This window comes from Physeter macrocephalus, chromosome 18, assembly GCF_002837175.3.
Source record: "Physeter macrocephalus isolate SW-GA chromosome 18, ASM283717v5, whole genome shotgun sequence".
Classification (NCBI taxonomy): domain Eukaryota; kingdom Metazoa; phylum Chordata; class Mammalia; order Artiodactyla; family Physeteridae; genus Physeter; species Physeter macrocephalus.
This window is the reverse complement of record NC_041231.1, coordinates 45,916,618-45,931,633: the sequence shown is the minus strand read 5'-3', so window position 1 is coordinate 45,931,633 and position 15,016 is coordinate 45,916,618. Positions and strand designations below refer to the sequence as shown.

Genomic DNA, 15,016 nt, shown 5'->3' with positions numbered 1-15,016 from the left:
GCTAAGCCCGTGAGCCATGGCCGCTGAGCCTGTGCGTCCGGAGCCTGTGCTCCGCAACGGGAGAGGCCACAACAGTGAGAGGCCCGCGTACCACCAAAAAAAAAAAAAAAAAAAAAAAAAAAAATCAATATAACAATAAAAAGCACTAGGGACTTCCCTGGTGGTGCAGTGGTTAAGAATCTGCCTGCCAATGCAGGGGACACGGGTTCGAGCCCTGGTCGGGGAAGATCCCACATGCCGCAGAGCAACTAAGCCCGTGTGCCACAACTACTGAGCCTGTGCTCTAGGGCCCGCAAGCCACAACTACTGAGCCCGCATGCTACAACTACTGAAGCCCGCGTGCCTAGAGTCCGTGCTCCGCCACAAGAGAAGCCACCTCAATGAGAAGCCCGCGCACCACAACAAAATGTAGCCCCCGCTCGCCACAGCTAGAGAAAGCCCGCGTGCAGCAACAAAGACCCAACGCAGCCAAAAATAAATAAATAAATTTATAAAAAATAAAATAAGCACTAAATTTTTATAATGAAAAAAACCCTATAGATATGATGCTAACACTCCCTCTTGGAACAGAGCTTGGCTGCACTAGTTTCCCAGTTATAACTGATGGGCTTGATCTTAGAGGATAAATCACTGGGTTCAGGCATTGCATAGATAAGCCATGCCCTGCACCACCACCCCACTCCTATCCTCCAACTGCTCCCTCTTCCCAAGCCTGTCACATCGGAACTCAAAGCTTATGTTTGCGTTAATATATCATTTACATAAAGTTCACCCATTTGAAGTGTACACTTTGAAGAGTTTGAGTAACTGTATACAGTCATGTAACTACCATCACAACACAGACCAGAACCATCCCCTAACCCTAAGAAATCCCTCCTGCCCCTGTGCAGTTGCTCCCCGCCCCCCACCAACCTCATGCAACCACTGGTCTGCTCTCTGTCATTATAGTTTAGCCTTCTCTAGAGTTACACATAAATGCTCTCATGTAATATATCGCCTTTTGTGTTTGACTTCTTTCACTTTAGCATAAAGTTTTTGAGATTGATCTGTGTTGTTCCATGTATTGCTATTTTTTTCATTTTTTTAATATAAATTTATTTATTTTATTTATTTATTTTTGCCTGCATTGGGTCTTCGTTGCTGCGCACAGGCTTTCTCTAGTTGCGACGAGCGGGGCTACTGTTCGTTGTGGTGTGCAGGCTTCTCATTGAGGTGGCTTCTCTTGTTGCAGAGCACGGGCTCTAGGCGTGTAAGCTTCAGTAGTTGTGGCTCACAGGCCCTAGAGCACAGGCTCAGTAGTTGCGGCACATGGGCTTAGTTGCTCTGCGGAATGTGGGATCTTCCCCGACCAGGGCTTGAACCCATGTGCCCTGCATTGGCAGGCGGATTCTTAACCGCTGCACCACCAGGGAAGCCCCTACTTTGTTCCTTTTTATTGCTGAGTAGTATGCCACTGTATGCATATTCTACAATTTGTTTATCCATGCACCATTTGTTGCTTCCAGTTTTGGGTGATTATGACTAAAGCTACTATGAACATTCACACACACATCTTTGTGTGGACGTATGTTTTCATTTGTCATAGGTAAATATCTAGGAGTGGAATGGTGGAATCATATAGTAAGTTTATATTTAACTTAAAAATATACTGCCATACTGTTTTCCAGAGTGACTGTACCACGTTGCATTCCTATCAGTAATGTGCAAGAGTTCCAATCATTCCACATCTTTGTCAGCACTTGGTATTGTCAGTTTTTGTTGTTATTTTGTGTGTTTTAGCCATTCTAGTAGTTGCATTGTGGTGTATTGTTGTGGTTTTACTTTGCATTTCCCTGATGACTAATGATGCTGAGTATCTTTTCATGTGTTTATTGGCCATTTGTGTATCTTCATTGGTGAAATGTCTGTTCAGATCTTTTTCCTATATTTGTATTGTGTTGTTTGTCCTTTTATTATTGAATTGTACAATGCCTAATTTTTAAAAAATTTATTTTATTCAAGTATAGTTGATTTACAATGTGTTAATTTCTGCCGCACAGCAAAGTGATTCAGCTATACATATACATACATTTTTTTCATATTCTTTTCCATTATGGTTTATCACAGGATATTGAATAGAGTTCCCTGTGCTATACAGTAGGACCCTGTTGTTTATCCATTCTATACATAATAGTTTGCATCTGCTAACCCCAAACTCCCAATCCATCCCTCCCCCACTCCCCCTTCCTTGGCAACCACAAGTCTGTTCTCTATGTCTGTGAGTCTGTTTTGTAGGTAAGTTCATCTGTGTCATATTTTAGATTCCACATATAAGTGATATCATATGGTATTTGTCTTCTCTTTCTGACTTCACTTAGTATGATAATCTCTAGGTCCATCCATGTTGCTGCAAATGGCATTATTTCATTTTTTTATGTAAAATGCCAAATTTTTAATAGCTAAATGTTCCCTATGACCCAGTCTGAGGCACGGAAGTCTGATTTCTGTCTCAACTGCTTTATTTCACGTAGAGAGACAGATTTAATAATAGTAAAATACAGAATGTGCCTCCATCCAAGTCATGCTGACCACTGAAAAGTTATTTCAGTCCATTGCACCTTTTAAAATTGAACAAGCATTTGTCCTCTGAACCCTAAACATGGTTAATATGACTTTTGCTTCCTTTTTTCAGGAACATAAACATGTAACAATGCTTGTGTAAGAAAACACACACACTTTAGCTGACACCTGCTTTTTCTCTTCTTATGTCAACTAAAGTTAAATAATCACCAACAGAACTTGGAGAAATCTATTCCAGAAATAAATCCCTTAGCTTCTTGATACTCTGATGGGTCATTGCTCTGAGTAAGAAAATCCTTACATCAGGAAATTTATGCCTTGGCTCAAATTCTTGGAGTTTCTGATTTTTACATAAAGTCCTAACCATGCCAGGGGGAACCCTTACATACAGTTCGTCCATGTGTCTGTGCTTCATTCAGTTCTCTCCCATGGTGGGACACAGAATAAACCTAGTAAGTTTGATAATTTAATAATGGTTACCATTGTAGTTGGCTTACTGTGTGCCTGGTCCTTGGAACTTGGAGTCCATAATCTCATCTAATACTCAGGTAAACCCTGAGAAATGGTGTCTGTTATTATCCCCACTTATAGGTGTGGAAGCTAAAGGTTACAGAGGAGAAGTAACTAGCCTGCCCGAGGTCTCATAGCCAGCAGAAGCTGGGCCAGGTTCAAACATTGGATCCAGTGCTACTACCCACCCTACTGCACTGCCTCTCATTCTGTGTATCAGGATTGCCTCATCTGGTCAGCCAGAATACAGCGGTGCTTGCACGGTGGCCCCTGTGCTAGCCACATGGGTGGGCTTTCCCCCTTTATTCGCCCTCACTCTGTTTGACCAGTTGGAAGGCTAACACTGCATTTCCTAGACTTCTGGATGTGAATGAGGTTGTGCCAATGAGACGCAAGTTTAGGAAATGTTATGGGTTAAATTGTGTTCCCCCGAAAATATATGTTAAAGTCCTAACCTCCGGTGCCTGTGAATATGACCTTATTTGGAAATGGAGTCTTTGCAGACATAATCAAGTTAAGATGAGGTCATTAGGGTGCGTCCCTATCCAATATGACTGGTGTCCTTGTAAGAAGAGGAAAATGCCATGTGAAGACAGAGACACATGGAGAACTCCATGCGACGACAGAGGCGGAGATGGGAGTGATACAGCTTTAAGCCAAGGAACACGGCCACCACCAGGGGCTAGGAAGAGGCAAGGAAGGATTCTACCTAGAGCTTTAGAGGGAGCATGGCCCCGCCCACACCTTGATCTCAGATGTCTAGCCTCCAGAACTATGAGAGAATAAATTTCTGATTTTAGGCCACCCAGTTCGTGATACTCTGTTACCAGCCCGAGCTGACTAACACCGGAAAGTAGAGCAAGGCAGAGGCTGCTGGTAGGCAAGCTGGGGGCCGGAGGCATGAGCAGTTTCAAGGGCCAACTCTCCGCCCACTGCCATCACAGCATGTGCCCAGAGACAGTCACAGGAGGTCCTGGCTCTGGATCTTGGCTTTGAGGCTGGACCTTGAAGGCTGTGCTCCAGTGGTGGTCCCTGGCTCCACTTCTCCAGCCCTTCCAACAACTTTTGTAAGGGCTCAAGTCCCTGGATTAAATCCTTTTCTGCTCTATTTCCTGTACTGAACCCTGATTGACACACATTCCTAATGCTGCTAAATATTGGATAGACTTAAAAGTGGAGAAGATTCCCGTGTGGAAATCAGGGCAAGCTATACTAGAAACGCAGCTGCAGCGAGGGAGGGCTTCAAGCCTGCCTTGGTCCGCAGGTCTCTCTCTAATCTCCAGGTGACGCACTTTTCTGTTTTCCAACAGCCTGAATTCCTTTCGCAGAGCTGACATCCTCAGTGGGTTTCACCCAACTTGGGTTGGCAACCTTTGCTGGATTGTTCTATTGTCAACTTGTTTACGCTGGGAACTCTGTTTTCCAAAATTGCCTTCCTGGTGTGGTTCTGAGTTTGATTTGGCCACAGCTGAAGTTCTGCAAGACCCAAGAAGCAGAATTGATGCAGCAACCCTGAAGGTTGTTATTGGTGGGAGGCACTGAAAGAGAGTTTGTCACACCCTCCTTGCTCTGTTTCCCCTCCTGACTGCCAGGTGCCTGAGCAGTAAAAGCCCAGGGTCACTGTTGGATGCTGCACTGTCACCTCCCAGAGACAGCAGCCACTGCTCTTTGGTTAGCACTTAGGATGGCTAACCCCTTCTTTGAATATCCTGTTTCTCCTTGTCCCAGAGCTAGGGGCACCATCTGCTCAGAGTTCCTGCATTTTCTCCTTTTTTCAGGCTTTTTCTTTTCCTTTTTGGAATCAGGATGTAATAGGGTAGATTTCCTTCCAAGCCTCCATCTCTCTCCTGTTTGATTCACATGATTCAGGTAGTTTTCTTTGATGCTTGTCCTATTTTGAGGTTGGGTGATTGGGGAGGGAAGCACAAGGAAGGATTTAAGGGTCATTTCTTGTAGCAGGATCCAGTGGGGGCTGTTATGGGGCTAACCGATGCATGTACATCTCAAAATGTCAGAAACCACAGGCAGATTGGAGGGTTGAGAAAACTCTCAGTGAGAACCATCAAGCTGCTCATTCTGTCTGTCTTGATAAATGCCCTTTTTATTAGGGGATGAGGGTGTTATGGTGATGGGAGAGGGCTGAATGGGGAAGGGTTTGGTGTTTTGGTTTTATGTGATTATTTATAGGCAGGGGCATAACTTGTATGAACCACTGTAAAAGTTTTCTTCTCTGAGCTGTACTGAAGTTATGTCCCCCTAACACTGTGGACACCATAAGGGAGGAGAATGCTGTTTTCTATGATTCCCAGACCAGATCAGTTCCTACCTTCTTGGCATTGCCCAAAGACCAACAAGGAACCCACAGCTACTAAAGAGGGCAGGGAACAGCCGGGGCAGGTGACCCAGTGGCTGGGAATGGATGTGTTTTATTGGTCATCTTTCCATCCATTTCTTTGTGCTCTAGAATTTGCACATGTTGGAGTGAAGTGTGTGGATGCAGTTCTGAACTCGTCATAACGTTCTGATGGGTACAAACTGCTTTCACTTGCAAAAAAGACACAGAGCCTGGCTGGAAAAAATCACGTGTCAGACTTCAGTCATCTGTCCTTAAGGAAATTCTTGGACTGTGGAAATCCTTTTCTGATATTCTAGCCGACCCCACATTTACTCACATATGGGAGAGCCTGGGGAGATCCTCGCAATAGCTATCACAACACTTCTATCTCTACCTGAAATCTCGGGACCACCCAGACCTTCTCGCCTTTGGCTTCCGTGGCTCAGGGAAGCAATCATATTGCCACAAGCTCCGGGAAGACTCAGACTTGCTTCATGCACACTGCTCTTGACTGCTGGCATTAACCTTGCAGACAGAGACCCTAATTATACCACTCACTCTGCCCAATAGACCTGGAGTGTCCCCATGATTAATGGGAGAGATTCGCTCAAAACACAAGATATCTCATTTCCTAGTTGGGTGTACAAGCAAAGTACTGCGGAAATGTAGCCTCCACTACTCCAGCTGAAATGTCTCGGCAGGTTTCCTTCTATTCCCAAACAATTGGAAACAGCAGGGGTATCTCCTTAGAATCCAAAATCATATTCAGGAAGAGGTGGGGGAGGTAGTCATTGGAGGTCCCGGGTGGTTTTTTAACAAAAGTCACTTTATGTAAGTTCACTATAGAAAAGTTGGAAATTATAGAAAAATATGTAAAAGAAACCAAAAGTCACGCACAATCCCACCAGCTACAGATGACTCTGATTGGCACTTTTGGGTATCTATTTCCATCTGTTTTGATGCATACATAGAGTAATAGCTCACACAAAATACTCTGTTTTTTAATTTATTTTTTTTTTTACTTTAGCATACTATCCAAATTATTAAATACTGCCAGTCAACATACATGGAGCATTAGCTGTGTACTGGGACCAATTTTCCACACTCTGTACTCTACTGATAATACCTCATTTAATCCTCTCAAGTACTAGAAAGAAAGCTACTTTTATCTCCACCACTCTGCAGATGAGGAAACTGAGGTGAGGAGGTGTTAAAACAACTTGCCCAAGGTCATTAGTTAATACACAGTAGAGTTAGGATTCAAACCCCGGCAGCCTGGCCACAAACCTGTGCTCTTAGCTGCCACTGTGCCGTGCTCTGGTTTCCAGTGCTGGCTACCCCACAAATGAGCTGTTGACCTTGGTAGGTCTCTGGTCCTTCTTGTCACAGCTTGTGTAGGCCTGGCACCAAGGCATGCTGTGCAAACGTTTTCTGAGCACCTGCTATGTGTAAGGTACTGTGGCTGCAAATTTAACAAACACAGGGTCCTGTTCTCAAGAGTGTCAAAAGGTCATAAGGACACAAACACCGATTCCTTAAAGCATGGCACAGCCAGGGAATTCATGGAAAGACCTCCAGGGGGTGTCCTGCAGGCAATAGCGAGAGCAGGGCCTGCTGTTTGGGGTGACCCTGAAAGTGACCAGCAGCCCATCTTTCAGCACCTGAAAGAGGAGGATTGCTCTAAACAGTTGTGGATCCTCGTAGGGTTGACCTGGCCAGGACCGGGGCAGTAATGCTGCTTGGAATCAGGTGGTGAAAGAGCCGTGTTTCCAGGAAGTGCATTTGTTGCCATGGTGCCCAGATAGCAGGAGGGACCAGAGAGAGAGGAGCCTCTGTGCTGTCTGCCCTGTCCCCAGGAAGGTATTTATGGGGGGAGGATGAGCCCAGGAAAGAATTAGGGACCAATTCCAGCCCCAGGAGGACAAGAGGAGGACGGCATTCCTGGCCACGGCCTGGTCTCCTACAGGCTAGGCTCTTGGAAGCCTGAGCTTTGAGTGACAAGGATGCTCAGGGTAGCTGACGCCACACTGCCAGCCTTGGCCAGGACCACTCATCCTCAGAGCTTGCAGCCAAGTGACAAGCTGGGCTGCCACTCCTGTGTTCTCCCTCTTTCATCTGTCCTACTGTGTGGATGAGAGGAAACGGGAGATGCTCTGAATAGTGAAAGCAGCAGGCCAGGGTAAGGCGTCTATAGGTGTGCTTATGCCTGCAGAAAACTAGGTCCTCGTCATTAACCCATGTCTCATGAAAATTGAACCCGTCCCCCTCCAGGTTGGTGACTGGGCTGTGCCCCTCTTGTCAAAGAAGTGTCAGTGTCTGGGAAGCATGGACAGGCCGTATTTTCCTGCTAGAGGGGCCTGACTGCAGCCCCCAGGCATGTCCTCCAGGCAGGCACTGAGTCGAGACTTTTCTGTGCACTATCGCACAGAACCCACACAGCATGAGGCAGGTTCTAGGATTTCTCTTGTGTGGACAAGGAAATGAGCCTTGGAGAAGCCAGGGCCACACTGGGGCCACATTGGGGCGATGCTGCTACTGAGTGACAGAGTTTGGATTCAAACCCAGAGGCATCTAATCGCAAACTGCTCGCTTGGTCTTGTGTGACGGCATCCATTTGTGTGACACTTGAAGCTCACTTTGGCCTGGAAATAAACTAACAATTTAAATTCTTTGGGCTCATTTGGTGTCATTTCATTTAGGCAAAGTGTTACTGGGTCAGGGAACCAGAGAAGTGGCGGGTGGGTTCTGTCTTTATCCGTCTCAGAGCCCAGGTGTCCAGGTTCCAGTCCACACTCCAACCCCACCGAGGACTCCAAGGAGAGCTGGGAGGGGCGGCACGGTTGCCTGCTCACTCCTGTATCCACAGCAACTAGACCAGCATCTGCCCCACACCCAGGGCTCCATCCACACGCTGGATGAAGAGGGGGTGAGGCTCAGGACACCGAGGCTGAAGGCAGACTCCTATCCATCAGGGAAGCTCTTCCTCACCTGTCTCAACCAGCCTCCTTACCTCCCCACACACCCCCTGTTCTGGCAGAGGTCATCTGCACCCCACCCCGTCCCACCTCTTACTTTTGCTTATGACAAAAGTATGCCCTCCTACCAGGCGTACACCACTCCCGTCTCCAAGGCCCAGATCCACATTCCTCCCACCTGCCCAGAACTCCCCACTAGCCAGTGGCTTCCTCCTCCTCTCAACTCCTGGCACATCTGTCTGGGGTGTGAAAGCCTGGGTCCCCCTCCAGAGGGTCCCCCATCCTGCCCTCCTTCCCCTCTGTCTCCCACTTGCCATTTCATCCTCACCATTTGTGTGTGTGCTGGAGCGGGGGGATGCAGAAAGGAACTGTTGCATCACAGTTGCAGTCCCAGCTTCTTTTGTTTTTAAGACTCTGAAATTCCAAGTCTAATTTTTCCGTGCCCTTTAAAAAATTGAACCTTCCTGTGGGCTTTTACCACCACCATCCCCCACTTTCATCAGGAGCTCACATGAGCCGTGTACTCACACTCCCACCACACAGGTAGCAATCCAAACACACAGCAGGCCCTGATTCTGGACAAAGAGACCTCTGCCAAAGCTGGGGGAAGAAAATCGAATCCCATTCATTCATACTTTCGTGTTTGCTGAGTATCCCCTATGTTCCAGGCACTGCCTTGGGGACACAGTAGTGACTAACATTCCAGTGCAGGGAGCCAGGAGTAGGCAGATAGCACTTTCTAGGGAGGGAAGGAGGTGCTGTGGAGAAAGTAAAGCAGAAAACTGGACGAGTGGCGGGAGCCCAGCGTGGGCTCCAGGGAGAGGGATCGGCCAGAGCAAAGGCCCTGGGGTGGGAGCGTGCATGGCAAGCCAGGCCCTCAGGAAGGCAGAGGAGTGGACCATGGCAGTGGACCAGGGAGACAGTCAGGTGCCGAGGTCGGGGCAGGGGTTAGATCATAGGACCTTGCAGATGACTTCACATGGCTTTGTGTTGTGCCCAGGTCAGCTGGAGAACCTTTGGAGGATCTTGACTTGCTTTTTTACTTCTGTGTTAAAGAATCGCTCTGGCTGCTGAGTGGTGAACAGACTTGGGGACTGGGGCAAACGTGGATGCAGGAAAACCACTTTGGAGGCTGATGGTGGTCTAGGTGCTGGATTCTAGGTACACTTTCAAAGACAAGCTGATGGGATTTCCTGATGTCTTGGATGTGAGTGTTAGAGGAAAAAGAAGTTTGATGAAGTTGACTTTATATGGAAACCATTTTCAGAGTGCACATGTGCATATTATTAGGGTCTTTGATGACCCCTGGGAGGTGGGCGGGACTTCTCTTTACAGATGGAGAGTCTGAGGGCCAGAGAGAGAAGGGGCTTGTCCCATGTCACAGGTGTCATTTCTTAGATCCAGGCCATTGGCTGCTCCTGAGGCATTTAATCTCGTTTCGTGCTTTATGTTCTCCGAGAGCCTGAGCAGGAGGGCTGTGCAGGCCAGGAGAGGGTGAGCTGGGCTCCAAGAGTGGGTCTGCACAGAGGCCAGTGTGAAAGGGGTCGGGGCACCCCAAGCGGGGCCCGGGGTTATGGTCGGAGGCTGTCTCTGCACCCTCCACCCTGCAGAGCAAACGTCCTTCACCCTCAGTAGAAAGACCGTGAAGGTGGCACCCTTGGCTCTGCCGGCTGCCCTCTGGCACTAGACTGCAGAGTCGATTCTACTCATTACCACCCTGAGCTCCCACTCCAGCACCTTCCATGGTGGTCACAGCATGATTTTTTGGTGACACAGAGGTCCCACTGGCCTCAGAACAGTTGGGGAAACCCAGACCCTTTGCAGTAATTCAGGGAGGAAATGGGATAAATGTGTTGCCAGGGTGGGTGACCCTATGCTGCCAAAAGGCTCAAGACATCTGTCACCCAGTTCCTCAGTGGGGTCCCGGCTGGAACAGAATCTAGCCCTTACAGTTCAAGAGACTTCAATGCTGGGGCTGTTATTACAGAGTTTGGGCAGGTTAAGGAAACCCAGAGACCAGCCGCAATGGAGGCTGTTGTTACCACCGGACCTAAGAAGGAGGAGGAAACGTATTCCTGGAGGCCTGAGGGCTGGAGCATGAAGGAAGGACTGCCCCGAGGGAGCAGTGGTCATGGGGCCACGGCCAGGGCCAGAGCAGGGCCAACAGGGCAGACCTTCCCCGGCTCTCCTCCCCGAGGAAGGTCTCGCATTGGCCAACCCAGCCAGAATCCAGAAGGCGAGGGAACTCCTGGTGCTGCCGTCCTCAGGACCAGCCTTGGGGTACACAGGGCAGGGCCAAGAACAGAAGAAGGGAGAGGCAGAGGAAGAATAACAAACACACCAGAGATGCCTCAAACCTGGGGGAAATGTGTGCTTAAACACTACATTGATCGTTCATTACTGCTTTCCCTGAACCTGTGCTTAAGTTACCGCTGGAGAAAATCAAGTTGTCTGGAAAGAATATCCTGGTAGGAATAGTGATTAGGTACTAAAATCCAGAGACTGTGAAATCTTGACTCCTGGGGACTTTCCAAAACAGACTTAAAAAATCACTGGCTTCACATGTCAGAGAGCTTCCAGAAGGCAGAGGAATAGACCTAAGCCCCAGGAAGTCATTTCTAGCTCTAGTGTTAACCTATGTGATCCAGTATTTTCCAAAGTGGCCTATATAATTTTGATATAATGGAAACATAAGTCATTTTCCAGGCAGAGTCTATACTAGCAGATAGGCTACTACTATGTAACCCTTTTCAGGGCAGACACATCTTGATAATTGGGATGGGGTAGATGGGTCTTAAAAGTCCTCATAAATTCTAGATAATTAGGATGCTTTGGAACCAAAAGGAATTTGTTGTAAACTGGGACTAAACATGTTGCCTTCTTAGTGTGAAAATTTGTTTTTAATTAAGACTTTTTTTTATTCCTCTTTATTCCTCTTTTTCCTCAACTAACAGGAGACCACCTGGCCTTTTGATTTGACCAGAATTTGCTACTGCTTATAAAGTCAAAGATCAATGCTTATCAAAAATCGTCAGCCTGGAAATCTCTTTATTTTCCTGAGCTGTGTAGGCAGCTTTTCTGATAACATGCACTCACTCTGGTGCTCCATTTTGGAGGCGGTCTGCATCTGAAAAGCACCCTACAATCTGCTTTCCCTCCCAACACCCAGGCACATTGGTCGGCAATTCCCATCAGTCCTTTCTAGCTGCTCCATGGGGCCAAAGGCTGGGTCACAAAGCTCTGAATTCATTCCATCTATCCAGAGAGGGGGAGATGGGAGCGCAGACCTGCAGGAGGGCCTCCACACTTCACTGAGATGCACCCTCTTTAGGTCCCTGTCTCCTTCGCCTTCTCTCTGTGGCTGCTTCATGATGTTTCTGTCCTTTTTTGCCCTTTTTTTCCCCTTTCTCCTCTGGTAGGAATTTTTGGGAAAGGATCTTAAATTGTAAGGGTTTGCACTCCCACTCCTTTAAATCATCTCTAGATCACTTATAATACCAAATACAATGTAAATGCTATGTAAACAGTTATAAATACAATGTAAATGCTATGTAAATAGTTGCCAGTGCACATCAAATTCAAGTTATGCTTTTTGGAACTTTCTGGAATCTTTTAAAAAAGATATTTTCTAGGGGACTTCACTGGAGGTCCAGTGGTTGGGACTCCCCTCTTCCGCTGCAGGGGGCAAGGGTTCGATCCCCGGTCAGGGAATTAGGATCCTGCATGCTATGCAGTGTGGCCAAAAAATTTTTAGATAAAATAAAATAAAAAATATCTGCTACCCCTGGTTGGTTGAATCTGCAGATGTGGAAGGCACACTGTAATTCTTCTGAAAAAAAGAAGGCAACCTTCACTGACAGTGCATACATTCCTCCAGCTGATAGGTGGCACTGCATTCGATTACTGTCAGTACCCTAGAAATTTAAAAGGAAAAATTTGTATTTCTAGATATAATTAAACAGTTGTGATTTCCACTTGATTATCTTTCTTTTCTTTTATCATGCCATTTCTTTTAGTTCAATATAGCAAGAAAAAAGATGAAAAAGGAACTCCAAGCCTATGTAAAAGCTTGTGCTGATGAATTAAACCAAAGCACCTCATTCGTTCATCCAGTCATTCATTCAATGATATTAACAAGGGATACTTTTTGAGTATTTATTCTGTGCCAAACTTTATGCTAAGAACTTTAGATGACTACCTCATTCAATCTATATAATTACTCTATGGGATAACTGCTAATATTATCACTATTTCATAAATAAGAAATTTTCAAGAAATATGCCAGGTCCTATGCTAAATGGGGAGGAACAGAAAAACTAACATATTTTCTTGGCATCAAGGATTTAGGACCATGGAGGCAGAGACAAATGCATAAACAAAAACATAAAATAAAGTATTATAGGAGCCACCATGAGCAGCTGTTAGGGTCCAGCTGGGCACAAAGGAGGGAATGGTCCCTTCTCCTTAGTGTTATTCAGCTGGCTGTAAGTCCTGAGGCTTTCCAAAAAGCCTCAGGGAAAAAATGGGCCTAGCACCAGCATCTCAACATACTTGTTTTTCAGCCAAAGCTCTTGGCCACTCCCCCTTTTCCCAATCACCTCTGCTTGCAGGTTCCCCCTCCACCCTATTGACTGTGTTATCCCCCAGACCCTTGGGTATGCTCACCCCCAGCCCTGGAAAAGAAAAGCCCAATACTTTCTGTGATAACCATGTTGTGATGTAAAAAGTATACTCTGTTAACTGTAGGTACCCTAAGCCCTCTTAGGAAAGCCAGCCTGGGAAGATACCATGATGAACTTTAGAGGGCAGAGCAGGGAGGTTACAAGGTGAAAAGTCAAAAGTAATGCTTAAAGATGAGAGAGTAAGAGGAATTTGCTGTGCTCCTGAGAGGAAGAAGGAAAAAGAAATGAGGTAGAGAGAAGCCAGAGCTACCCAGAGGGTGGGTCCCTAGGGGTAAAAGTAGCAGAAACAGGTGGTCCATGCTGGTGGCCCAAGGAAACTTCTAAGAATGAGGACGCCTAGTGGCCAGTTGTAGTTGTGATCCCTTTCTTCCCATCCCCACCGCAACACACACACACACACACACACACACAGACACACACACGCACACACACACACACTCACGGTAGAGAGGTCTACAGCACTCAGGAATACCTTGACACCTTTTGGAGGAAAACAAAGGGCTGAATCTTGTGTGAGGGTGAATGCACTGTGGCATACAGACAGGGAGCTAGGTGCAGGGGCAGATCCAAATTTCATGGAATCTGAAGCTCATACAGTTTGGTGAGATGCCCCTAAAGAAAAATAATATAAAAATATCAACCTTTTGCAAATTTTACCAAAACATATGACCACGTGAACACTTTGCTAGGGCCTCCCACAAGGGAACAGCCCTGGAATTTAAGCTTCATTAGCTTTCTTATAAATCTTTCACTGGGAAGATGTGACCACAGGAGAGCCAGACCCCATTTGAAAATCCCCAGAAATTTTTGAGGGGGCTTTGGGCTCCATAGTCCACACAACGGGGGAGTTTGAGTCAAGCTGATCTAGATCTCAGGGGTTGGCTGGATATGACTGACAGCTGGGTTATAATCACTTTCCTAGTCTCCAGAACAAACTACAATCTCAGAGGAGGAGAGACCAGGGTGAAGGAGGGACTAAAGGCAGCTGCGTCGGAACCTGGAAGGGTAAGTCTGAGAGCTTTCGTTTCTGGAGGGGATGGGAGGGAGGATGACCACAGGCCTGCAGAGTGAGGTGAGCCGGCTCTTTAAAAGCTCTTCAAGCCTTATTAGAAGATTGCAGTGGAGAGATCCCCTGCCCTCTCCTCCATCCCAGGGTACACAGTAAGGTCTGTCCTCCACTCTGATTACCCTCATTTTGGAGCTCAGAAAGAAGCTAATCAGAAGACACACATTGTACAAGCTACTTCAAGTGCAATTTAGAATTCAGCGTGACGAAGGGAGTCATCGGGTGTGTGATTATAAGGAAACATTCCAACATAATTAAGGCATAAAGGTGCAGGGGTGGGCGGGTGGACAGGGATGGTCAGAAGAAGCAGGGCACAGCTCACCACCACTCTCAATAGCTCCCAGCTCTGCACACCAATCAATGAGGAAACACAGCTTCTCTGTGTTTCTGCATGTCCAGTAGCATCGCCAATAATCCTCACAACCCTCTCAGTGGCGTGTATTCGTTTTCTCTTGCTGCTGTAACAAATTACCATAAATTTAATGTCTTAAAATAATACATTTATTTTCTTATAGTTCCATAGGTCAGAAGCCTGAGATGAGTCTCACTGGGCTTAAATCAAGGATTGATGTCAGCGGAGCTGCATTCCTTGCTGGAGGCTCTGGGGAGAAATCATTCTCTTTTCCAGCTTCTAGAAGCTGCCTACACTCCTTGGTCATGGTGCCCTTCCATCTTCAAAGCCGGCAAGTCTTTCTCACATCTCATTACTGTGACATTGACTCTCCTGCCTCCCTCTTTCACATGTAAGGATCCTTGTGATTACATTGGCCTCACCCAGATAATCCAAAATAATCTCTGTATTTTAAAGTCCAGGTGATTAGCAACCTCACTTCTCTTTTCCCAAATAATGTAACATATTCACAGGTTCAAGGGATTAGGGAATTAGGGA

The 15,016-nt window shown here is 46.6% G+C and overlaps 1 long non-coding RNA gene across 1 annotated transcript in view; it reads left to right on the top strand.

Moving 5' to 3' along the window:
- LOC112064943 (uncharacterized) overlaps positions 1-14,805 on the top strand; it is a 51,109-nt gene extending 36,304 nt beyond the window's left edge. The window contains exons 2-3 of the long non-coding RNA XR_002891752.2: positions 13,984-14,066; positions 14,643-14,805. This is a non-coding gene — a long non-coding RNA (uncharacterized lncRNA). The remainder of the gene's footprint in view (positions 1-13,983; positions 14,067-14,642) is intronic.
- Positions 14,806-15,016: the final 211 nt, after the last annotated feature.